The sequence below is a fragment of the Vipera ursinii genome (genome assembly GCF_947247035.1).
Source record: "Vipera ursinii genome assembly, chromosome: Z".
NCBI classification, from domain to species: domain Eukaryota; kingdom Metazoa; phylum Chordata; class Lepidosauria; order Squamata; family Viperidae; genus Vipera; species Vipera ursinii.
In genome coordinates, this window is record NC_139517.1 from 107,005,420 (window position 1) to 107,031,062 (window position 25,643).

Consider the following 25,643-nt stretch of genomic DNA (forward strand, 5'->3'; position numbering starts at 1 on the left):
TAATATTAGTTATGATTCTCTTTTCTTATCCATTTATTTGCTTTTGATGCTATCCAACTTCAACCAGCACCGTAACTTCAGTCTAATTCTTTATTAATCCAGGAAGACTTTATTCTGTTCCAAAGCTTCCTAAAACAAATTATTTGTGATGGCTTCTCTGATATTCCATATTTTGTTCTGAACCTTTTCATTTTCAAGATGTTGTTGGCCTATGGGAAAGTTTTGATTGGAATCCCTTGGTGATGAGTTTCAATGTATTGCAATATTTCTTAAGAACTCCAGATGAGATTTTAAAATGTTCCATTTGTTTCCTGTAGAGTTTTGAACTTTCTTATCCCTTTCCTGCAATGATTCTTTAATATTTTGCTGAGATTTCTGCTCTGCATTTATTCATATAACAGAAATTATATGAAAAATTATACAAACAAAAATTAAATGAAAAAACCCTCACATTTATTCCTTCATGGACTTTGTAAAAGCTACAATATTTTTGTTAAAATTAGATCCTGTAATCAGTGTGAATGAAATGCCATTTTTACTTTTTGCAGTCCACAGACTGACCATTTACACAGATTGTTAGAAATCTTAATTAAGAAGCATTCACTGGAATATGAAGTTATCCTACATGAATGGATGGAAGATTTGTATTTAATACTATAAAAATAATTTCTAAGAGACTGACTCAAATTAGCTTTTTATTCTCCCCAAACATCAGTTTTCTGTTGAATTTGTCCTGTTAAGTGCTAAGACTTGCTTTATAAATCTTTCTTGAAAAAGATTCTTCCTTGGAATAAATTGGATTTAATGCTTGTCTTGCAAGGTCTAACAATGTTAGGATGACCTTCTTTAGCTTCTTACATTAAAATGTCTTCCCTTATTTCTTTTTGTTTAGCCTTGAGACTTCCTAGTAGATATGCTAGGGGTTCAACCATACAAGACAAGTATCTCAGAGGAGCCAGATAAAGAGTGCCTCTCCCATAAATAATATGGTGAGATGTAATTTACAGAAACCCATGCTGGATTGGTTATCTCCTAGGACAACAAGGGCCATGCTAAGTGATGGAGTTCCAGCAATCTAGGCCTGAAATGCCACAGGCTCCAGTTCACAGGTGGGAGGAAACACACACTCCCTGGTCTAGGGTTCACATAGACTACGCTGGGCCCTTTCAGGGACAGCTCTTCCTTATAGTAGTGGATAGCCACTCCAAATGGCTGGAAGTAATTCCACTTCCTAACATGACTACTGCTAGGACCATCCAAGTGCTGAGAAAACTCTTTGCCACACATGGGTTGCCAGATGTCTTAGTTTCAGACAATGGGGCCCAATTAACTGCTGCTGAATTTCAGGCCTTCCTTAGAGATAATCTCATCAGACATGCAATGTCTGCGCCTTTTCATCCATCTTCTAATGGTCAAGCTGAACGCATGGTGAGGACAACGAAGGAAGCACTCAAGTGCATTGTTGGGGGAGGCATTTCATCACTAAACTGGACAGGTTGCATCCAGATAGAGTGGCAGCGGAAGCCTCTCGACCAAAACCCCTGAGGGGGCTGCACATGGGCGATTGGGTTTGGGCCAGGAACTATAGTTCTGGGTTCCGGGTCAAATTACCAAGGCATCCAGACCCCTATCTTATGAAGTGGGGTTGGAGAGAGGGCAAGTTGTCAGACGACACATTGATCAGCTCAGGAAATGGTTTCCAGAATGGCTACTAAGAGAGGACTGCATCATAAGTCCCTCCCAAGGTCCTCAAACTTGCAGCCAAGCCAGTCCTCACATGGACTACCAGGACTTTTCCTTCTTAACTGAGGTGGAACTGGAGGGAGAACTGGGGCGCCCTGGAATGCAACATGGATCCCCTGAAGGAGCAAGCCAACCGAACTTCAGCATCCGCTGTGCCTACTCTGCCGAACAGTCTGACTCTGGGGTGGGCCAACCTGGAGAGGCCAGCCAGAGTGCATCGAATCCCCTTGACTCAGGAGCAGAAAGGGACACAAGTCTACCCAGCCCACTGGGTAAGCTGGTAGACCACAAAGTGATGGGAACTCCGAGACATTCCTTTAGGGCATGCAAGCCTCCTTCATATCTTGCAGATTACATTGTAAAATAAAGAGCTATATATTGTTGTAATTCCTGTTTGCCACTAGACTACAGAAACTAGTGCTATGATATAAGTGTCTAAAAGTGCCATTTTGAAGCCTATTCATTCAGACGTTGTTTAATAACATTGTAACCTACATTGTTTTTTGTTTTTTATTATTATTATCACTTTTACTTTAGTGTGTTTGGATAATAAGTCTTGATAATTGTTGAGACTAATTGGTGTTATTATGGTCTGTTCTAAGAGGGGAGGGGTGTTAGGTGCTGGGCTCTTGAGGATTGCCACATGGGTTGCTGGAGCAGCTAACGGCTCTCCAGCAACCCAGACTACAAGTCTCCTGTGCTGCAATTGGCTATCTCCAAGTGGCAATGGTTGATTCAAACCTATTGGTTGCCGCCTAGGGGCTAGACTATATACATTATTGCTGCCAGTTGCAGCAATTTCCCCAGTACAGTTTCTGCATGAAATAAATTATGAGTTACCCTGTACTCAGTTACACGTCTTCATTCCTGCTCCAAAGAACCCGCTATTTAACAGTTTTCTTCAGATCTTTGCAGTGAAGATCCTAAGATCAGAAGTGGAAGAAACATCGTGAAGCATATCAACATCTTGCAAGCAGCCCAAAAGTACAGTCTGCTATGCATTTCATGCTCTGAAATTTTAAATTGGATCCTGAAGAGAGCTATGGTGGTGGTGCGGGAAAATAACCCTCTGGATATTATCATCAGTTAAAATAGATTCTAGGTGGATAATTTTCTTTAGCCATTAGTTAACCAATTTTTCAATTGTTAACATAATAATAACATAATAAAATTCTGTACACTGCAGTAATAAAGGCAGGATTTTGAAAAATTAACAAATAAATAAATGCTATATGTTTCTTAATGCTAACAATAATTCTTGAATAGTTCAATATAGAAAAACATGGCTGGAAATGAAGTAAAAAAAACAGGCCTGGATGCACATTTTTAGCTATGTTATTTTCTTCAGTTATAAGCACATTTCAATTTCTATGATATAAGGAATGTACAGTAAAACTGATTTTTTTTTTAAATTGCCAGCTTTCATATGCCTAAGTAATTCATTCTGAAAACACACTTTTCCAGACTGAAAGATTAGAGACCAATCCCATAGCAGGTAAAGATCCCTGTGTTGGTGGTGAACACTTTGTATTAAACCTTTCATATATCCCTTGAAACAATTACTATGGTAAATTTAAAAGCCATAACTAACTGCAAGAAATTAATAGATGGTGCCATTAAGCGCAATATATTAAAATGCCAGATGCTTACATTTTTATAACCTAAGTAGAGATGCTGTCCCTTTTCTTGATTAATGACATATTTTACAGACTTTATTAGAACACTTCTTCAGGTGCACATGGGGAGAAAATTTTGCAAATGTTGCTAGCCACATTAGTAACTCCATTTCTTTCAGACATTTGAGAACAAGGAAGATTCCAGCTTTGCTAAATCCAGAGTAGAGCAGCATATCTTTGAAATGAGGAAACCAAGCAGAAGATTTATGAAAGCTTCCTTTCATTGTAGGTCCTAAGATTCAATGCCATCTGGTCAGATCAGATTGCTATATAATCAAGGAGTCTCCTGCTAGCTGACCCATAGGGGAAACCCTTCAGAGATCTGCCATTTGCTATCTGAAATTGCAGCATAGAATAAGTGTGATATATGGTAAGCACTGCTTGCCAGAATCAGAGCTGAATGCTTTGGCATTTTATTCATCCATTATGCTGGCTCCTCAGAGATGCATCTGTGGAGTTGAAAGTATTTTTAATGAAGAAAAACAGCAGCATTTCAAGCATGTTTAATGAAAACATCCCCTCTTGTTCACAACATTAAGAAGTTTAAACTTTTATCTAAATGTTAAATGCCAACTTCTTCTGAATACAAATATGCTCAGAAGAACAGGTATTTCATGGGCAAGAGGTTTTCCCAGCAAACTTTAATAAGTAAAAGAAACTGAACTTGGCATGTTGATCCTTCAGTTCCTACCTATGGACTTATTATAATTCCCACTCTATTAACCTCATGTGGAGCAAAGGTTTCATATGACAGCATTAAATTATCCACTCATTAATAGGAATCAATGTGTACAGACATAAATATGATGTTGGAAAGATTAAGTTGCAATTACCTGAACAGTATTATAATAATACTAGTGTGGGCTGAGCAAGCACATACCTTGGAAAGGGAGGAAGTCATCAAGTTCAAAACAAGTAGGTCAGAGTTGGCTGAAGGCATATCCTCTACAGCAGACATGTGAAACACAAGGCCCGGGGGCCGGATCCGTCCCGCAAAGTGGTTTCATGTGGCCCCCGAAGCCATCCTGGAAACAGTGAGGGAACGGCCCCTGCTGCCTTGGCCCTGGCCCAGAGAACCTCCTTCTGCCAGAGATCCCCAGTTCTGTCCCACTCCTGCCCAGGCCCCCATAGGCACCCTTGATGCCAATGATGTAGAGCTGGCCATGCCCACCCAGTAGGCCATATGCACTCCAGCCATGCCCACCCAGTAGGCCACGCCCACGCAGTAGGCCAAGCCCACCCTGGCCATACCCCACCCGGCCCCCCGAGGGCAACCACAATGCTGATGTGGCCCTCAATGAAATTGAGTTTGACACCCCTGCTCTACAGCTATTCTCAGCTGAGAAAAGATAGTAAATCTAGAGACTTCAGCTGTTTCTGATTGGCTTTTTATCAAATTACCAAACCAGGAAGACTCAAAAATCAGCTTCCTTCTACTACATGCTTTGATAGGGCACATTTTATGTCCAGTGTTTTTTCCTTTTTGAATGTGAAGAAATATTTATCAGACCAGTCAGAGATTGTACAGGTAGTTCTCAATTTACCACAGTTCAACTGAGTGTCTGAAGTTACCACAGTGCTTAAAAAAAGGGACATGACAATTTTCAACACTTATAACTATTGCAGCATCCCTACGATCACATGATCAAAATTCATATTCTTAGCAACTTGTTCATATTTATGACGGTTGCAGTGTGTCCCAAGGTCATGTGGCCACCTTTTGTGACCTTCTGACGAATAAAGTCAATGAGAAAACCATATTCACTAAAACTAACAACTGCAGTGGTTCACTTAGCAAGAAAGGTCATAAAATGGAGCAAAGATCACTTAACAAATATTTCATTTAGCAACAGAAAATTTGGACTCTATTGTGATTGTAAGTCGATGACATCCTATATTTGCATTTGTAAACAGCATGAAGTAATCAAAAGATAGTTTTTACCTCACCCTAATTTTTAAAGAACCTGAGTCTATTTAGAAATGTTCTCCTTCTCTGTTGTTCCCAAAATATCTATGCAACTTTTCCTAGGTGAAACCTAGGACATTTCAGAAACCTCTTTTTATAGAGCTCTGAGTTGCTGTAAGCACACAAAGCATTTGAAAAACAGAATTGGAAGAGATATACAGATATACTGTACAATTTAAAATGTAAGAGCTTGGGATTTTTCTGCCAGCGACAGGTCACATTGTTTAAGATGGGCAGCCTTTTAAGCCTTATAAATAAACATTTTGCCAAACAGTAAAAGCATGATGCCTGCAGGCTGCACAGCATAGAACTAATCATTAGAAAATCTCAGATCAGCGTTTGGCCTATGTAGTATAGAATCATCTACTCTTAACTTCTCCAGCCCTGCTATTAAATCAATAAATTGAAGCTACTGTGAGAATGCAAAGTCAAACAATTTGCATACAACTCATACCTTCTGCCACTAAGCTTTAGGAATTTTCCCAGCCAGATAAAGCCTGGTACAACATTAACAGGATCCTACAACAACAGTCACTGCATCAAAATTGATACATCCAGGGGTTTTTTTTTCTCATAGAACACTCAGAAAGGAGTTCCAGCATCTTTTTTGGATGGAACTTTGTAGAGCAGGCAAGGCGGGTTGTATGACATGTGTGAGTTCCGGCACCTTTTTCTTTTACAAAAAAAGCACTAGATACATCTATTCATCTTCAGCAATATATTCCATAATTTGTCAGCAATGCCCTGTGCTTTAGAAAAAAATGGCCAACTGATTTGCAAAAAAGATGAGCGGGCAAAAAAATTGATATCAGAAATAGTAATATACAAAAACAATTGGTTCCCCTTTCTGGAAAGATATGCACACTTGACAGGTAATTTTTGGCCTAAATTGAGATTGATACTTAGCAGCATTTGGTTAATTCTAAAATGCTTCACCCCAAAGATTTTGAGCTCTTGATATAGGAAGCAGAATTGTCTAGAATTCATTGGGGTAAAAGTCCAACAGGGATTGGACTAGAAGGCCTCCAAGATTCTTTCCAATTCTATGATTCTATGAAGTCTTCTTAATCTGTTCTTAATGATGAATGAGGGATAACCTGTGCAGTGCACACCTGTCCTTGCTTTGTCCCTACAAATTCACAGCCCATCTGCTCTATCCTTTGCTATCCCTACTGTGGGAAGAATCCAGAGAAAGAAATATTTTGGAAAATATTAAAAAGGCAGAATATATTTCCCCAAAGGATTTTAAAGACAGAAACCAACCAACCCTAAGTCTCTCTGCCCCAGATTGAAACCAGGTCTGCAGAAATACAGATGTGATAATCTTGTCAGAAAGACTGGAGTCAGGAAACTGAGATTGGGAAGAAAGATCCCTAGAATCAACAATCCCTCACACTGAAAATCCAAGAGTTATCAGCCCCAGAGAACCAGGATATGACCTTTGGGACATAATTGGTTTAACCCACCACTATTAGAATACCAGAAAGGCACACTCAGACTCAGGTCAAAGTTCATGCCACAGGAACAACTCCTAACAAAAGCTCAAGAAAGTATAAAACCCCACTCCCTACTACATGTGTTCTCTCTTTTTTTCCAGAGCCATCTTTCTGTCTGACTCTTCAATAAACTACAACCTTCTTTCTAAAGCACTCGCCATGTTGTTTATTCCCAGCTTGGACTGGACTCTGATGAAGACTTTTCCTTCTACTACCATGTTTGAATTCAAACAAGAGATATGAGAAGTGAAGTTTTGACTTCTGTAAGTAATATTTTGAACAATCCACAATCAATACCATCTTTCCAATTCTGAAGAGTCCTTTCTTATAAAAGGACTGGTTACAAGCTACTACACTATTGTGATGCCCATAATATTTATATAGTACTTGTGGCTAAATTGAGACACAGTTTAGAAGAGGAAAATAAACAGTATGTCTTAAATAATTGAGTTAAGATAATTCACTTGTAGCAGATTCTATAACAGTTGACAGATGCATTTAAAAATGCTATTTCCATATATGCATTTGATAACTGTATGTATTCAGAGAGATAGAAAGAAAAGATAAGCTTTATAAGCTCTTGTTTTTTAAAAACAAATAATGTGGTGAATAGGCATTTGCAACAAAAGATTGTCATTATTATAGAATCCTAGATTTATATACCAACAAAAAGTATTCTTGATAGATGCATAATTTAGAACTGTAAAAGAGGGTATTTCCAGAACTTTTGCCATGGCAATATAAAATGGAAAATACAAGATAAGCAAAACTGAACCCCTAGAAGATAAATAACATAAGGAAAAATAAAGTGAGATTTTGTGTTAGGAGGGAGAAAATAATAAAATAGTTTTCTCATAATATACACTATCTTCTAATCTTCACCCTAACCTTAATTCTTTCTCCTCATATCAGTCACTGATATTTAAACAGCAGAACATGTAATTTTTGAACACCAATAGCAGTGAAAAGGTTGTGACCTTTATAGAAGTTATTTTTATTCCAACTTCAGTCAGTCAAACTTTATTGCAGGTTCTGACCCAGAAAAATAGAAAGTAGGGGAAGAACGGCAAGTAGACCAACTCACAGTGTAACATGCCTAATAAAAAGGCCTGTAGTTGTGCATAGACTCCTTTGCTGTCAAATTATACAGGCTATTCATTCCCCTTCTATAACAGGCAGAGTTATCGTGGGATATTTATTTATTGTTTGTTATTTGTTAAATCCACCTCACACAAGTGACTCTAGGTGGTTTACAACAACAAACTTTGGCAGCTAAACTGCCAAAAGAAGCTGCATATGCAATTGTTCTGTCTAGCCTAGAAATGGAATAAGAAGAGGTGTTAGTAACTAGCTCACAGCCCCCCTCTTGGAAAAAATTACATTAGCGAAGGATATCATGTTGCATGTCTGATCAGATTAGCTCTAAGAAAAGCCTGAAATTCAGTAGCAGTGAATTGGGCCCCATTATCAGAAACCAAAACATCAGGCAACCCATGTGTTGCAAAGTATTTTCTCAGCACCTGGATGGTCCTAGCAGTAGTCATGTTAGGAACTGGAATTACTTCCAGCCATTTGGAGTGGCTATCCACTACGATCAGGAAAAGCTGTCCCTGAAAAGGCCCAGCATAGTCTATGTGAATCCTAGACCAGGGAGTGTGTGTTTCCTCCCACCTGTGAACTGGGGCCTGAGGCATTTCAGGCCTAGATTGCTGGCATGTAAAACAACCATGGACTTGATCCTCGATAGCCTTGTCAATGCCAGGCCACTAAAGGTAAGGTAAAGGTAAAGGTTCCCCCGCACATGCGTGCTAGTCGTTTCCGACTCTAGGGGCCGGTGCTCATCTCCATTTCAAAGCCGAAGAGCCAGCGCTTGTCCGAGGACGTCTCCATGGTCATGTGGCCGGCATGACCAGACACCAAAGGCGCACGGAACACTGTTACCTTCCCACCATAGTGGTCCCTATTTTTCTACTTGCATTTTTACATGCTTTCGAACTGCTAGGTTGGCAGAAGCTGGGACGAGTAACAGGTGCTCACTCTGTTACGCGGCACTTGGGATTCGACCCGCCAAACTGCCGACCATCTGATCAACAAGCTCAGCGTCATCGTGACAATGCCTGAATGGCCTTCATGTAAGGAGTGTAAGACCCGGTCCCTTAGGGAAGTGGGAATTATGACTCTGTTTCCCCATAATATGCACCCTTTATGTGCAGACAACTCATGCCTTCTGACAAAATAACTTTGAAATTCAGAGCCTGAATTCCAACCAGCCCATGTATACCCATGACAACACTCTACTCAGAATTTTATCTGTGGCAGTCTCAGCAGCAATATCCCTTGCGTGGAGGGGAAACTAAGGTATTTCCTGTATGGACAATATTCTAGCAGCAGGAGCTGGATCAGGATCCATTACTGGCAGCGGTAGTCTGCTGAGGCCATCAGCATGGCCCATTTTCTTTCCTAGTTTATGAATTAACTTAAAATTGTATGCAGACAAAAAAATAGACCATCTCAACATTCTTGAAGATAGTATGTGGGGGGTTTGTTTGTCTGTTGTGAACAGTCCCAACAGAGGTTTGTGGTCAGTGTAGACAGTGAAACCCTGCCATATAAATAATCATGAAATTTTTTAACTCCAGCAACTATGGCCAGGGCCTCTTTGTCTATCTGTGCATAGTTGTGCTCAGCAGAGCAAAAGGTCCTAGAGTAAAATACTGTAGGAACCTGTTTCCCATTTTTCTCTATGTGGCTTAAGACTGCCCCCACCCCATAGGGAGATGCATCACATGCAAGACATACAGGTTTAGACTCTATGTATTGAGTTACAGTGGACTTTTCTGATAGAAGAGATTTCAAATCCTGGAAAAATTTTACGTTAAGTTAGTCCATTTCCAAGGGGCTTTTTTGTCAAGCAGCCTGTGGCTCTGCTATTGCTGCCTTATGGGGTAGGAATGTGTGATAAAAGTTTAGGAGACCCAAAAATGCTTGCAGCTCTCCTTTTGATTTGGGCCTAGGAGACATTTTAATGGCCTGCACTTTAGAATCAGCAGGGTGAATACCATTGGCAACAATGCGGAACCCCAGGAATTCTGTTGATGAAACCCCAATACTACACTTGTTCTTCTTTAATTTGAGGCCTGCTTCGCAAAGCCTCTGCAAAACAGCCCTGAGCCTACTGGCCAACACTTCTGGGGATTCCCCAGCAATAAGAACATCATCAAAATAAGGGCAGACGCCCTGGATACCCTTAAGTGTACGTTCCATGATTCCCTGAAAAATACCCAGTGCAAAACTGACTCCAACCTGTAAGCATTTAACTTTGAAAGCCCCCCTGTGAGTCACGATTGTTTGAGCCGTGGCTGTGGCCTCATCAACCAGCAATTGCTGATAGGCCTGTGCTAAATCAAGTTTAGCAAAAATAGTTCCCCCTTGCAAGGAGGCTAAAATATGGTTGACTACAGAAACCGGGTAAGCATGTTGTTTGAGGGCTTTATTTAGAGTTCATTTATAATCAGCGCAAATGCGAACTTCCCCTTTGGACTTCAGTGGGGTGACAATAGGAGTTTCCCCCTCCCTCCTCCCATCAACAGGCTGTAACACGCCCTGTTCTACAAGCTTATCGATTTCGGGATCAATTTTGTGCTTTAAGGCAAAGGGGACCCTATGAGGTTTAACCCTAATTGGAACGTTAGGATCCAACTTAAAAGAAATTGGTGGGCCAGTGTATGTCCCTAGGGTTGAATCAAAAACATCCATGTATTCTTCGCATACCGCCATGAGGTCTGCATTTTGTGTCCGGTTTATGCCAGTAATCTGAATACCTAAGGCACAGGTCTGCAACCCGCGGCTCCGGAGCCGCATGCAGCTCTTTCAGCCGTCTGCTGCGGCTCCCAGTCCTCTGCCATGTGCAGTCCAAAAAAAAAAGTGGGACTAAAAAAGTTCAACCAATCAATTCAAATATGCAGGGTATGTGCATATCTCGCCTTGGCTCCACTCTTCAGTCAAACCCTGTTCTGTGCATGCATGCATGTACGCACATGTGCACACATTTTTTGCAGCTCCCAGTTTTTCCTTTTGTGAGGGAACTGGTTCTGAGTGGCTCTTTCACTGTTTCATGTTGCTGACCCCTGACCTAAGGCATCAAACCAATCAAGTCCAATCAGACTCATTCTTTAGCCCCTACTACTATTACATCCAGGTGCCCCAAAAAACCTTTAAATTTTACCAATAATGTGGCTTCACCCTTAACTTTAACGTGAGCATTCTGAAAATCCATTAAAATGATATCTGAGGGTCTTAGTTTAGCCCAATTGTTACTGCACCTACACACAAAGTCAAATGTGTCTTGCAAAATGATTGAGACTGCAGAGCCGGAGTTTAACTCTATCTTACATGGAACTCCTTGTAGCTCTACCAAGAGCTTAAGTTTAGGCTTGAGGGGATATTGAGCCCTGGTGCGGCAAACGCTCCTCTGGCTTCTGAAGAATCCCACACTAACTGGACCCTGGGCCCCAGTACCTCTCTTAGTCGGTTCCTCTGACTGGTGTTTGGGTGGCCGGTCCCTCTGGTGGGCTCTGCAAACCACTGCAATGTGGCCAGTTCTTCCACAAGCAATACACGTGGCCGAGCAAAATCTGCAGTTGGCACAAATATGGTTGCCTCCGCACCCTTTACAAACTTGCAAAGGCGTGCAGCCTGCCTTAAGCCCGCAATAAACTCCGATGCTGTCTCCCCGGGTAGCTGCACTCTTTGGTCGAATTTGAATCACCATGCCATCTCTGACATCTTGGGCTGGAAGTGCCCGGTTAGCTTCTTCTTAAGGTCTGTGTATGAGACTGCTTCGCTGGGCGTTGGCGTGAAAAGGTTCTCTGCTAGGTAGAAAGTTGCTGGGCCGCACACGCAAAGCAACATGGTGGCCTTCAGGCCTTCCTCCGCAATTTGATTTGCTCTCAGATAGTTCTATACTTGCGAAAGGTAAGATGGCCATTCTTCCGGATGCTTCACATCAAACTCTCTTCTTTTTTTTATTTAAAAAGTTTTACAATACATTTTAACTTTAATCCCCCCTCCCCCACCCCTATCCAACCCTCCCTATCCCTCCCCCCACTCCCTCCCCCTCCCAACTTCCCAGAGCTAAATACAGGGCATAAAATCAAAAAACAAACATAGACACCCTTATGTTATCAACAATAAACTATAAATTCTATCTCTCTCTAGCTCATATAAAATGAATACAAACAATATTAACATTACAAATAAAGTAGAGAAGGAAAAAAAAGAGGAAAACAGAAAAAAAGCTTTGCTCAAAATAAATTTTCTTAATCCCAGTCCTTATTCATATTAATTTCAAAAAAAAAGAAAAAGAAAAAAGAAAAGAAAAAAAACAAAAAAACTTTCACCTGCTATTTACATTCTCCCACCTTTCTCTAATTTCCAAACAATTTCTCAGTTACACGCCAAAAGCGCCTATCTCTGTTAGTCTTAATAATCTCCAACCAAACTAAACTACGATCAAAAATAGTTCTTGCATGTATCACACCAAATGTCTCACAGTTCCAAATCATCCTTAAATTCAAATAAAAGTTCAAATACAAAGAATATATATAAACAAAAGATTTAGGCAATCTCTAAGACAACTTGTTATTAATTAGGAGCTTACATACCCATTCTTAGTTCAACACATACTTTAAATCCATTACCCTAATATACTTTTCTAGCAAGCAATCTTAAATTGTGTAAAATATTAACAAAAAGAAAAAAAAGAAAAAAAACCTTCTTTCTCCTCTATAATAATTTTACTCCATTGACATTCTAATCTAAAAATTAATCAGCAATCTTAACGCCCCAAAACTTTTGGAGCACCTCTGTCATGACCCCCAAAACTTCTTTAGACCGCTCCTCTCTCACATCTTCACTGTAAGCACGCTTTGGAGATTCCATAACTTTCTGCTGATCTTGCTCTTGCTCTCGTCTCGCTCTTCTTAGGGCGGCACGCGTCATCTTCTGGCCTCCTGCAGCAACCGATGAAACTGTGACTTGATCCCCTCCAACACCATTGTCCTCTGTCTGTCTATCTGTAACGTCTTGAGGCTTTCCCCCACCGTATCCTTTTGCAGCTTCCAAAAATGAGAGGGGGGTTGCTTTTAACACATTACTATAAAAATCACGTGCCTGAGCCACAGTAACCAAACGATGTCTTTTACCTTCATACGTCGCCACCAATCCAACTGGAATCTCCCATCTAAACTTAATATCACGTTTCTTAAGTTCCTGTACCAAAAATGCAAAATCTTTCCTTCTCCTTAGGATCTTCGGAGGGATCTCTTTTAAAACCAAAACTTCTTGCTCAGCCACTACCAAATTAGTATCATAAGCAGCTTGAATAACTTCATCTCTCGTTACTCTCTTTGTAAAATAGACCACCACATCTCTGGGTAACTTCTTCTGTCTTGCAATCCATGAATTTACACGAAAAACTTTGTCCATATTTCCCTTAATTTCAGATGCTGACTGGCCCAGTACCCCTTCCAGAGCCTCAGAAATCAGCTGCTTTAAATCTTCTTTACCATTCTCCTTTAAACCCCTAATTCTAATAGCATACTGCATCTGATTATACTGAACAAGGCTCAATTCTTCGTCCATTTTATCCCTTATATTTTCATTTTCTAATACCTTTGCTTCTAATATAGAGTTCTTTTGACTGAGATCCTCCACTTTTATATCCAGCTGTAGCACACATTCAGCTACGGATTCAACCTTAGACAAAATGTCCCGCCTCATTGCTCTCAGCTTCTCTTCTATCTTCTTCTCCAATTTCTCCATTTTCTCCTCCATTTTCTCCTCCAGCTTTTTCAACTTTTCATCCATCATATCAGACATCAATTGTACATGCTTTCCAAGAGCGTCTTGTAAATCCTTAAGCGTCAATGCCGGGGGAGATGCAGGAGGAAACAAAGCTTGCAATGAGGTCTCTTGCACCAGGGAAGACCCCACATTCCGAAGAGCTTTAGAAGTTTTAGCCGTCATCTTCCCCCACTTTCACTTATTACTCACTTTCACTTTGAAGCTATAAAATCCATTGAGCTAGAGACTAAAAATAAAGAGTCCACTTCACCTTGACCTCCTGTACCACTCTGCCTGCTTCTTGATAATCAAAAGTATTTCCATTTGGCAGGGGTGGTTGCTAACGCCTGGCTCTGCTCCAATAATCCCAGAGCAGAGGCGCTGCGCAGCTCGGAGCAACCCAGGCTTCGGGGGGGCTCATCCTTCAGCCGCCCAAGCTCTCAGCTCAGGCGGCCCCGGAGAGCTCAACCCCTACCTGGGGCCTCACCCCCTCCTCTTCTCCCGAGGAGGGGGCTTCAAATCCATCTAAACAGCTGATCGGCGCTGTTTACGATGGAAAAACACAGCTGCGGAGCGGGCAGCCTGAAAACGGCTGTCTTCGGCGTCGCGTCGCCACCGGAAGTCCCACATCAAACTCTCTTAATTTGCCAACCTTCAGCATCTTTTCCTCAGATTCCTGCGTTCTTCAGATCCTGCTTCTAGGCTCAGGGAATGCGCCCTCTGAGCACGCGGCCGCTAGTGTGGCTTACTAGCCGGTGTAGAGAGGGGGGAAATGCCTCTTCCCTCTGGCATGTACCGCCGACCCCTTGTTGACTTCATCCCTTAATCGACAAAGCAGGATCCCACCTTTGTCGCCACTGTTAAGTCATGGACTCTTGGGAGCAGGAATATTGACACGAGGCTGAGTACAGGATAACCCATACAGCTGGAACTGTACTGGAACTTGGGCCATGACCAGCCACAATATATAGTCTAGCCCCTAGGCAACAGCCAATAGGTTTGAACCCACTCTTGCCGCCTGGGGCTAACCAATTGCAGGACCGGAGATGGCTTGTCTGGGTTGCTGGAGAGCCGTTAGCTGCTCCAGCAACGCACGTGGTATAACACCACAAGCCCAATACATAACAATTGGATTCCCCCATCTTTGTAACAACGAAGTATTTCAGCATAAGGGATTTTGCAGTATTTTCTTTGCAACATTGCTGATGGTTAAAAAGTAAATAAACAGTAAGAGTCTAAAGGGAAAATATAATGCTAATTTAATATGAAATCTCTCATGCTTCAATTGACCTCTAAGTGACATCCTGGTATATTCTGTTTGTAATTCTATTGCCTGAATTTGTCCCAGATATATCAGCATCTCATTGGAGAAATCTAATTTATTCAATTTGTCATTTTTGACAGCTTCCAAGTATTTGATAAGATAACATCTACCAAATCTTGGGATTTAAAGAGAGCTTTCGGTCAATATCTAAATGTACATAGCATACTCTTGTTTTGATTGCTACAAACTTAGCTTAAAATTTAGAGCAGCATTAGGGTTATTATGCTACCTGAAATAAGTTTCTCAGGAAACCAGTTTTAACTCTGTCCAGTTTCCATTATTTGACACCTGATTTAGCCACATTCCAAGTCAATGGGAGAATGTCTTAACTTCTATAGCAAGAATATCAATGGACTGTAAACTATGAGATATGCAACAAAAATAATATTTGAGACTCTGACTCCACTACATCTCTATAAAAAAAGACTGTCTAAGACAGCATTTTGTTGGAGACATAATAAAGATATGTTTCTTTAAAACATATATTTTTACAATAGACTATACTTACTAAGTTTTGAGAAAAAGTAGTGAACTATAGAAATATGATTCTGTGACAAAATCTACAATTTTTAAAGGATAATATTCTCTTGAAATATACTGTTCAAAAAGTAAAGGGAACACAAGATAAGACATCCTACTATTAAATACAGTACATTGCGTTAAGTGTTCCCTTTATTTTTTTGAGCAGTATATATACTTATTACATGAAATATGACAATTGGACAACATAAATGATTCTCTGTGTCCTTACTATGGATTGATACTGCAGCACTGGAAAGCTAAATATATGGTCCCATTTACTCAATGGATTGATGACCTTATGACACTTATTCCCTGTAGGCAGATTGCCTATAGGCATAGATTTTGTATGGACAAGTGTAATGATATATGGAACTCATTTATACAAAATGCAGAATGATAGTTTTATTATAACTGCATCAAAAATAAATATATATGTATCTGAATAATATTTACATTTGAATAGTATATAGAGAATTGTATCTGTTATAACAAGGTATTATCCTTATTTCTTTTTCTTCTTTTTCCCATTGTACTTTTTCATTTTAAAGCACTTATTATGCATTTGAGAATGTATTTGCATAATAATTATAATTATCTTTGTGTTTTGTTCCTTTTTCTTTTTCTGTTATTATTTTAAAAGCAAATAAATACCGGTAATAGTTAATCTGTAATTAGTGTTCCTAGGCCAGTGCTTCCACTTCTTCTAAGTGGATTCAGAGCCTGTGATAGTAATACAGCATTGTCCATGTAAAGTATAAATCTATTAGCCAGTTCTGGGAGGCATCTATTATCATATTATAGTAGTAATGAAAAGTAAGGAAGCTAAAATACACCCCTGTTGGCATCAAAACTGAGAGGTGCCTGGTTACATTGCATCTCACACTTAAACCAGGGTTCTTGTGAAGTGCATATGACCATCTATCAACTGTAGATGTTTTTAGTTTCTTCCAGAGTTACCTGCTTGAGAAGTACAAACAAGGCAAAAAGGAGTTATTTGGATGACTGGGTATATTTTTCAACTAAATTGGAGAATATTAAACTTCAATTTTTTTTAGAAATGTTTTATTGATTTTTTACAATAACAATCCTTAGTGCTAGTGTACAGCATGTTGTCTTGGTTCATATATTTTGAAAACAAACAATCAATAGTAGTTAATTAACAGTCAATAATAATTATTTTTTGTAATTTTATAATTGTTGTTGTTATTGTTAGCTGCGAAGTCGTGTCTGACCCATCGTGACCCCATGGACAACATTCCTCCAGGACTTCCTGTCCTCTACCATCTTCTGGAGTCCATTTAAGCTCACATCTGCTTCACTGATACCATTCAGCCACCGCATTCTCTGTCGTCCCCTTCTTCTCTTGCCCTCAATCTTTCCCAGCATTAGGCTCTTCTCCAGTGAGTCCTTCCTTCTCATTAAGTGGCCAAAGTATTTGAGTTTCAAATTCAGGTTCTGGCCTTCTAAAGAGCAGTCAGGGTTGATCTCCTCTAGGACTGACAGGTTTGATCGCCTTGCAGTCAAGGGACTCGCAGGAGTCTTCTCCAGCACCATAGTTCAAAGGACTCAATTCTTTAGTGCTCAGCCATTCTTATGGTTGAACTTTCACAGCCATACATTGCAACTGGGAAGATCATAGCCTTGACTATATGCACTTTTGTTGGCAGGGTGATGTCTCTGCTTTTTAGTGTGCTGTCTAGACTTGCCATGGCTTTCCTCCCAAGGAGCAAGCGTCTTTTTATTTCTTGGCTGCAGTCCCCGTCTGCGGTGATCTTGGAGCCTAGGAAAATAAAATCTGTCACTACCTCCATTTCTTCCCCATCTATTTGCCAGGAATTGAGAGGGCCAGATGCCATGATCTTGTTTTTTTTTAATGTCAAGTTTCAAGCCAACTTTTGCACTCTCCTTCAACCGCAACAAGAGGCTCTTTAGTTCCTCTTCACTTTCTGCCATTAGAGTTGTATCATCTGCATTTCTTAGGTTCTGATATTTCTCCTAGCAATCTTAATTCCAACTTTTGATTCATCTAGCCCTGCCTTTCTCATGATGTGCTCTGCATATAAGTTAAATAGGCAGGGCAACAGTATGCAGCCTTGCCGGACTCCTTTCCCAATTTTGAACCAATCAGTGGTTCCGTGTCCAGTTCTCACTGTTGCTTCTTGACCCGCATATAGGTTTCTCAAGACACAAATAAGATGGTCTGGTACTCCCATCTCTTTAAGAACTTGCCACAGTTTGTTGTGATCCACACAATCAAAGGCTTTAGCATAATTAATGAAGCAGAAGTAGATGTTTTTCTGGAACTCCCTAGCTTTCTCCATGATCCAACGTATGTTGGCAACTTGATCTCTAGTTCCTCTGCCTCTTCGAAATCCTGCCTGTACTTCTGGTAGTTCTCGATCCACATACTGCTGGAGTCTAGCTTTTAGGATTTTAAGTATAACTTTACTAGCATGTGAAATGAGTGCAATACAGTAGTGTGATAGTTTGAACATTCTTTGGCATTGCCTTTCTTTGGAATTGGAATGTAAACTGATCTTTTCCAATCCTGTGGCCACTGTTGAGTTTTCCAAATTTGCTGGCAAAGTGAGTGTAGCACGTTTACTGCATCGTCTTTTAAGATATTGAATAGCTCAGCTGGAAAACTGTCACCTCCATTAGCTTTCCTAAGGCCCAATTCACATTCTAGGATGTCTGGCTTGAGGTCAATGACCACCTCATCATGGTTATCAGGGATGTTAAGCTCGTTCTTGTATAGTTCTTCTGTGTAATTTTGCCACCTCTTCTTAATCTCTTCTGTCTCTGTTAGGTCCCTGCCATTTTGGTCCTTTATCATGCCCATTTTTGCATTAAACGTTCCCTTCCTCTCACCAATTTTCTTGAAAAGATCTCTGGTCCTCCCTATTCTATTGTTTTCTTCTATTTCTTTGCACTGTTCATTTAAGAAGGCATTCTTATCTCTTCTAGCTATTCTCTGGAATTCTGCATTCAATTGGGTGTTTCTTTCTTTTTCTCTCTTGCCTTTCACTTCCCTCCTTTCATCAGCTATCTGCAAAGCTTCCTCAGACAACCATTTTGCTTTCTTGCATTTCTTTTTCTTTGGGATGGTTTTAGTTGCTACCTCTTGTACAATGTTGCGAACCTATGTCCATAGTTCTTCAGACACTCTGTCTATCAGATCTAATTCCTTAAATCTATTTGTCACCTCTACTGTATATTCGTCAGGGATATGATTTAGTTCATATCTGAGTGGCCTAGTGCTTTTCCCTACTTTCTTCAATTTAAGCCTAAATTTTGCAACGAGAAGCTCATGGTCTGAGCCACAGTCAGCTCCTGGTCTTGTTTTTACTGACTGTATAGAGCTTCTCCATCTTTGGCTGCAGAAAACATAGTCAATCTGATTTCTGTGTTGACTGTCTGGTGATGTCCATGTGTAGAGCCGTCTCTTGGGTTGTTGGAAAAGAGTGTTTGCTATGACCATCGTATTCTCTTGACAAAATTCTGTCAACCTATGCCCTGCTTCATTTTGTACTCCAAGGCCAAACTTGCCTGTTATTCCGCTTATCTTTTGGCTTCCTACTTTAGCATTCCAATCCCCCATGATGATAAGGACATCATTATTTGGTGTTAGTTCTATAAGGTGCTATAGGGCTTCATAGAACCAGTCAATTTCATCCTCTTCAGCACTGGTGGTTGGGGCACAGACTTGGACTACTGTGATATTGAATGGTTTGCCTTGGATTCGAACTGAGATCATTCTGTCATTTTGGGGATTGTATCCCAGTATTGCTTTTCCTACTTTTTTATTCACTATGAAGGCTACTCCATTTCCTTTGAGAGATTCTTGCCTGCAGTAGTATACCTGATGGTCATCTGAATTAAATTCACCCATTCCTGTCCATTTTAGTTTGCTGATTCCTAAGATGTTGATGTTCAGTCTTGTCATCTGTTGTTTGACCACGTCCAGATTTTCTTGATTCATGGATTTTACATTCCAGGTTCCTATGGAGAAAAAAATCTTTACAGCATCGGACTTTCCTTTCACCACCAGATACATCCACAGCTGAGCATCCTTTCAGGTTTGGCCCAGTCACTTCATTCTTTCTGGTGCTACTAGTACTAGCCCTCTGCTCTTCCCCAGTAGCATATTGGATGCCTTCCGACCTGAGGGGCTCATCTTCCAACGTCATATCGTTTTGCCTTTTGGTACTGTCCATGGGGTTTTCATGGCAAATATACTGGAGTGGGTTGCCATTTCCTTCTCCAGTGGATCACATTTTGTCAGAACTCTCTGCTATTACCTGTCTGTCTTTGGTGGCCCTGCATGGCTTAGCACATAGCTTCATTGAATTATGCAAGCCCCTTCGCCATGACAAGGCAGTAATCCATGAAGGGGATTTCATAATTACAGGTGAAACTCGAAAAATTAGAATATCGTGCAAAAGTTCATTTATTTCAGTAACGCAACTTAAAAGGGGAAACTAATATATGAGATAGACTCATTACATGCAAAGCAAGATAGTTCAAGCCGTGATTTGTCATAATTGTGATGATTATGGCTTACAGCTCATGAAAACCCCAAATCCACAATCTCAGTAAATTAGAATATTGTGAAAAGGTGCAATATTCTAGGCTCAAAGTGTCCCACTCTAATCAGCTAATTAAGCCATAACACCTGCAAAGGGTTCCTGAGCCTTTAAATGGTCTCTCAGTCTGGTTCAGTAGGAATCACAATCATGGGGAAGACTGCTGACCTGACAGTTGTGCAGAAAACCATCATTGACACCCTCCATAAGGAGGGAAAGCCTCAAAAGGTAATTGCAAAAGAAGTTGGATGTTCCCAAAGTGCTGTATCAAAGCACATTAATAGAAAGTTATGTGGAAGGGAAAAGTGTGGAAGAAAAAGGTGCACAAGCAGCAGGGATGACCGCAGCCTGGAGTGGATTGTCAGGAAAAGGCCATTCAAAAGTGTTGGGGACTTTCACAAGGAGTGGACTGAGGCTGGAGTCAGTGCACCAAGAGCCACCACACACAGACAGATCCTGGACATGTATTCCTCTTGTCAAGCCACTCCTGAAAAACAAACAATGTCAGAAGCGACTTACCTCGGCTAAAGAAAAACAGACCTGGTCTGTTGCTCAGTGGTCCAAAGTCCTCTTTTCTGATGAGAGCAACTTTTGCATCTCATTTGGAAACCAAGGACCCAGAGTCTGGAGGAAGATTGGAGAGGCATACTGCAAGATGCTTGAATTCCAGTGTGAAGTTTCCACAGACTGTGTTGATTTGGGGAGCCATGTCTTTTACTGGTCTACTACAGAGAACGTCCTCTCATACGGTATTGTGGTTTGGTATGCTGGTCTGACAGCCGCAGACAGGAAAGTATTACAGAGGGTAGTGAGCACAGCACAAGACATTGTGGGCTGTTCCCTGACACCACTGGATGACATCGCCAGGGCTCGTTGCCTTGGAAGAGTGAGGAAGATTCTCAGGTATGACTCACACTCTGGACGGTATCTCTTTACTCTCCTACCATCTGGTAGGAGATATAGGAACATAGCCAGCCGTACCAACAGGCTGAAAAATAGCTTTTATCCGTGGGCTGTTAGGCTTTTAAATGGGACATAATCTTATGCAGAATTGACTTTGGAGGCCGGTGTGTGGTGTAGTTGGTTCACATGGTGTGGTAGGATGGAGGGTTTGTTGTCACTGTGTGTTGGGGGGAGAGAGCACGGGGGGAGGCTCAGCTAATCTCAATGTACACATGTTGTACTTTGACAATAAAGGTTTATTATTATTATTATTATTATTATTATTATCTGCTGGTGTTGGTCCACTGTGCTTCATTAAGTCCAGAGTCAATGCAGCTGTCTACCAGGAGATTTTGGAGCACTTCATGCTTCCTTCCACAGACAAGCTTTATGGGGATGCTGACTTCTTTTTCCAGCAGGACTTGGCACCTGCCCACACTGCCAAAAGCACCAAAACCTGGTTCAATGACTGTGGGATTACTGTGCTTGATTGGCCAGCAAACTCACCTGACCTGAACCCTATAGAGAATCTATGGGGCATTGCCAAGAGAAAGATGAGAGTCATGAGACCGAACAATGCAGAAGAGTTGAAGGCCGCTATTGAAGCATCCTGGTCTTCCATAACACCTCAGCAGTGCCACAGGCTGATAGCTTCCATGCCACGCCGCACTGAGGCAGTAATTGCTGCAAAAGGGGCCCAAACCAAGTACAGAGTTCATATGCATGCTTATACTTTTCAGAGGTCGGATATTGTTCTATGTACACTCCTTGTTTTATTGATTGCATGTAATATTCTAATTTTTTGAGATTGTGGATTTGGGGTTTTCATGAGGTGTATGCCATAATCATCACAATTATGACAAATCACGGCTTGAACTATCTTGCTTTGCATGTAATGAGTCTATCTCATATATTAGTTTCCCCTTTTAAGTTGCATTACTGAAATAAATGAACTTTTGCATGATATTCTAATTTTTCAAGTTTCACCTGTAGTATGTTAACTAATAGCATATTTCTTTGATCTTCCCTTCTCCCAATAGTATTCTCCTTCTTCAACTTTAATCAAATATAATTCTTAATATTTTCAATGCATAAATGGTTAAATATAAACATTTTTATGTTTGTACAAATAATAATAATGTCCATGTATGACATTTTTTTCTTATCAACTTGTTTTTATAAAAATCATCTTATTAGTTCAGCATATATCCTATTTTCATAATTCTTATTTAAGCTTAATTTCTCCTAAATATTCAAACAATTCTTATCACTTATAATTTTCTCAATATTAATCATCTAGATATTCAGATTTTCCATGTAGATACACCAGCCCAATGTTTTCATATTTCATGTATTATAAAAATACTATTCTGCTTATCTATCTTATCATCTACCTATAACATCTTTTCTGATCAGTTTATATTTCACTTATATTTGTAAAAATTTATTTGTTAAATCACTATATATCCTATTTTCAAAGTTTTTATTTAAGCTTAATTTCCCCTCAGTATTTCAGTCATTCCTTAGTCCTAATTCTCTTCAACTTAATTTACCTTTAAATTTGAAACTTTTCATTTACATACATCATCCCAATATTTTTATATTTTATATATTGTGAAAAATACTATATTACTTATATATCTTATCCCTCTTATTGTAGGGCCCCTTTATATCCAAAGCTATTTGTTCTTTTAACTGCATTCAAACAAGTGTTTGGTCATGTAATACTCCATCTGGTAGGGTGAATGAAATATCTTGAATCTATCTCTGGCCTTCTTTTGCCAAGTTGAGATATTCTGCTTATCAGTAAGTTCTTGTATTTTTGTAAGTATTGTTGGGGGTGGAGAAGACATGATGCATAGAATATATGCTTTTTGTCTCCCGAGCTCTAATGGTTCTCCTGGTAGTTCTATAGTCCATTTTGTTAAATCTTCTTTCTTATCCTCAGGTTTATTTTGACATTCTGATGAATAAAGTATCTTTTCCATTTTTATTGTTATGTCAAGGTCTTGTAGATTTTTTTCCTGTTTGTGTTAAATTATAATTCTCTTCATTTGTAGCTTCACTGATTAAGACATTTTTTCTAGTTTATATTCTGTTATCTGATTTATTTGTTCATTTTTTAACATCATTTTCTGAGTGTTTTTTTATTGTGGGTTTAGATTAGAAATGTGCTGATATTCCAGCTAGATCCTCTGTTACTGGAGGAAACTGACTATCTGGACCCATACCAATCAGGTTTCAGGCCCGGGCACAGCACGGAGACGGCATTGGTCGCGCTGGTGAATGATCTCTGGCAGGCTCGGGACAGGGGTTGTTCCTCTGTCCTAGTCCTATTAGATCTCTCAGCGGCTTTTGATACCATCGACCATGGTATCCTACTGCGGCATCTCAGGGGGTTGGGAGTGGGAGGCACCGTTTTACGGTGGTTCTCCTCCTATCTCCTGGGCCACTCGCAGTCAGTATTGGCAGGAGGGCAGAGATCCACCCCAAGGCCTCTCGTTTGTGGAGTTCCTCAGGGGTCGGTTCTCTCTCCCCTCCTGTTCAACATCTATATGAAGCTGCTGGGTGAGATCATTCGTGGTTTCGGGGAGGGGTATCATCAGTATGCTGATGATACCCAACTTTTTTCTCCACCCTGAACCAACCTAGTGATGCCCTCGCCGTGATGTCCCATTGCCTGGAGCCGGCCCAGGTCTGGATGGGGAAAAACGGGCTTTGTCTCAATCTTGCCAAGACTGAGTGGCTGTGCATACCAGCATCTCGGGTTAACCAGACTATTCCATCTTTAACGATGGGGGGTGAGGTGTTACCCCCCATTGATAGGGCTTGCAACTTGGGCATCCTCCTGGATTCACGGCTCAATTTTGAAGATCACATAGGAGCCGTGACCAGAGGGGCTTTTGCCCAGGTTCTCCTGGTGCACCAGTTGCGACCCTATCCGGACCGAGATGTCCTACACACAGTCACCAATGCACTCGTGACCTCTCAGTTAGACTACTGCAACGCTCTCTACATGAGGCTGCCCTTGAGGACCACTCGGAGGCTTCAGCTGGTGCAGAATGCGGCCACGCGAGTTGTAATGGGGGTTTCCCGATACTCCCATGTAACACCTCTACTCCGCAAGCTGCATTGTCTCCCGGTTGCCCTCCAGGTGAGATTCAAGGTGCTGGTGATGACCTATAAAGCCCTAAATGGCTTGGGTCCAGGATATTTGAGGGAACACCTGCTGCCGGCATCAAGTTCCCTTTGTCCTGTGCGCTCCCACAGGGAGGGCCTTCTCAAGGTGCCACCGGTAAAAGACTGCCGGCAGATAACACCCAGGGGGAGAGCCTTCTCAGTGGATGCGCCTGCCCTTTGGAACCAGCTGCCCGTGGAGCTTAGGACTGCCCCCGACCTTCGTTCATTCTGCCGGGACCTGAAGACCTGGCTCTTTGAGCTTTCCGGCCCAGGCTGAGAGTTTTTCATTGGGGGTTTTATATTTTTCAGGGATCAAATTTAATTATTTTTAATTGTTTTTAACTTTTGTATTGTATTGACATTTTTAATTGCCTTGTAAACTGCCCTGAGTCCTACGGGAAAAGGGCGGTATATAAATTCAATAAACGTACACTTAAATTCAATAAACCTAAATATGGTTTTCTGTCATTTTTTGATAATTATGCAATATCTATGTTGTCTCCTCCTTTCAAATAGTCCTTCATCGGTGCCATAGTCTCTATAATTAGCCTTAGCAAACCAGCCAAACTCAGAATCCAAACAGCCCAATTTTGTATAGTTCTTATCTTTATATAAAGTTTTTTTATAATCCACTGTATTTCTAATTGTTAGGGCATCAGTAAGATTAGCCCAGAGTTTTTTCTTTTTCTGTAAACAATTCTTGAGTTTAGACAACTGTTAGAGTATTTCTTTTCCTTCAGATACTTTTTAATCTTATGGCCAGCCCAATATATATTCTTTCTTTGCACCCACTCAGCTGTCTTCTGAGGGTTATTAAAGTTCAAGGTAACAGATTATTCTTTTTTCTGGGCAACTTGCCAATTACAGAGTCAGTGTGTTCTATGTTCTAGTTCTCCACTAGGTGTCAGTAGTTGTTTGTTTTCCAGCTTTTTCAGACAATTATTATTATTATTATTATTATTATTATTATTATTATTATTATTATTATTATTATTATTATTATTATTATTATTATTATTGTTATAGTTTTATCAAAACCCTTTAAAGTATAATAGCAGGGTTTTTTTAATTTCTAGTTTATCCAGTCTGTAGTATTTTAACTTTGATTTAAATAAATTTAAATAAATTTAAATAAATTTAAATTTAAACCATTAGCCTTGGTGGAGCAGTGGGCTAATGCCTCCTTAAGTAACACCAGCTGCCTGCAATTAGTGCAGGTTCGCATCCCACCAGGCTCAAGGTTGACTCAGCCTTCCATCCTTCCGAGGTAGGTAAAATGAGGACCCAGATTGTTGGGGGCAATTAAGCTGACTTTGTAATAATGCCGCTTGGGGGGGTGTGAAAGCCCTAATAAGCAGGCATATA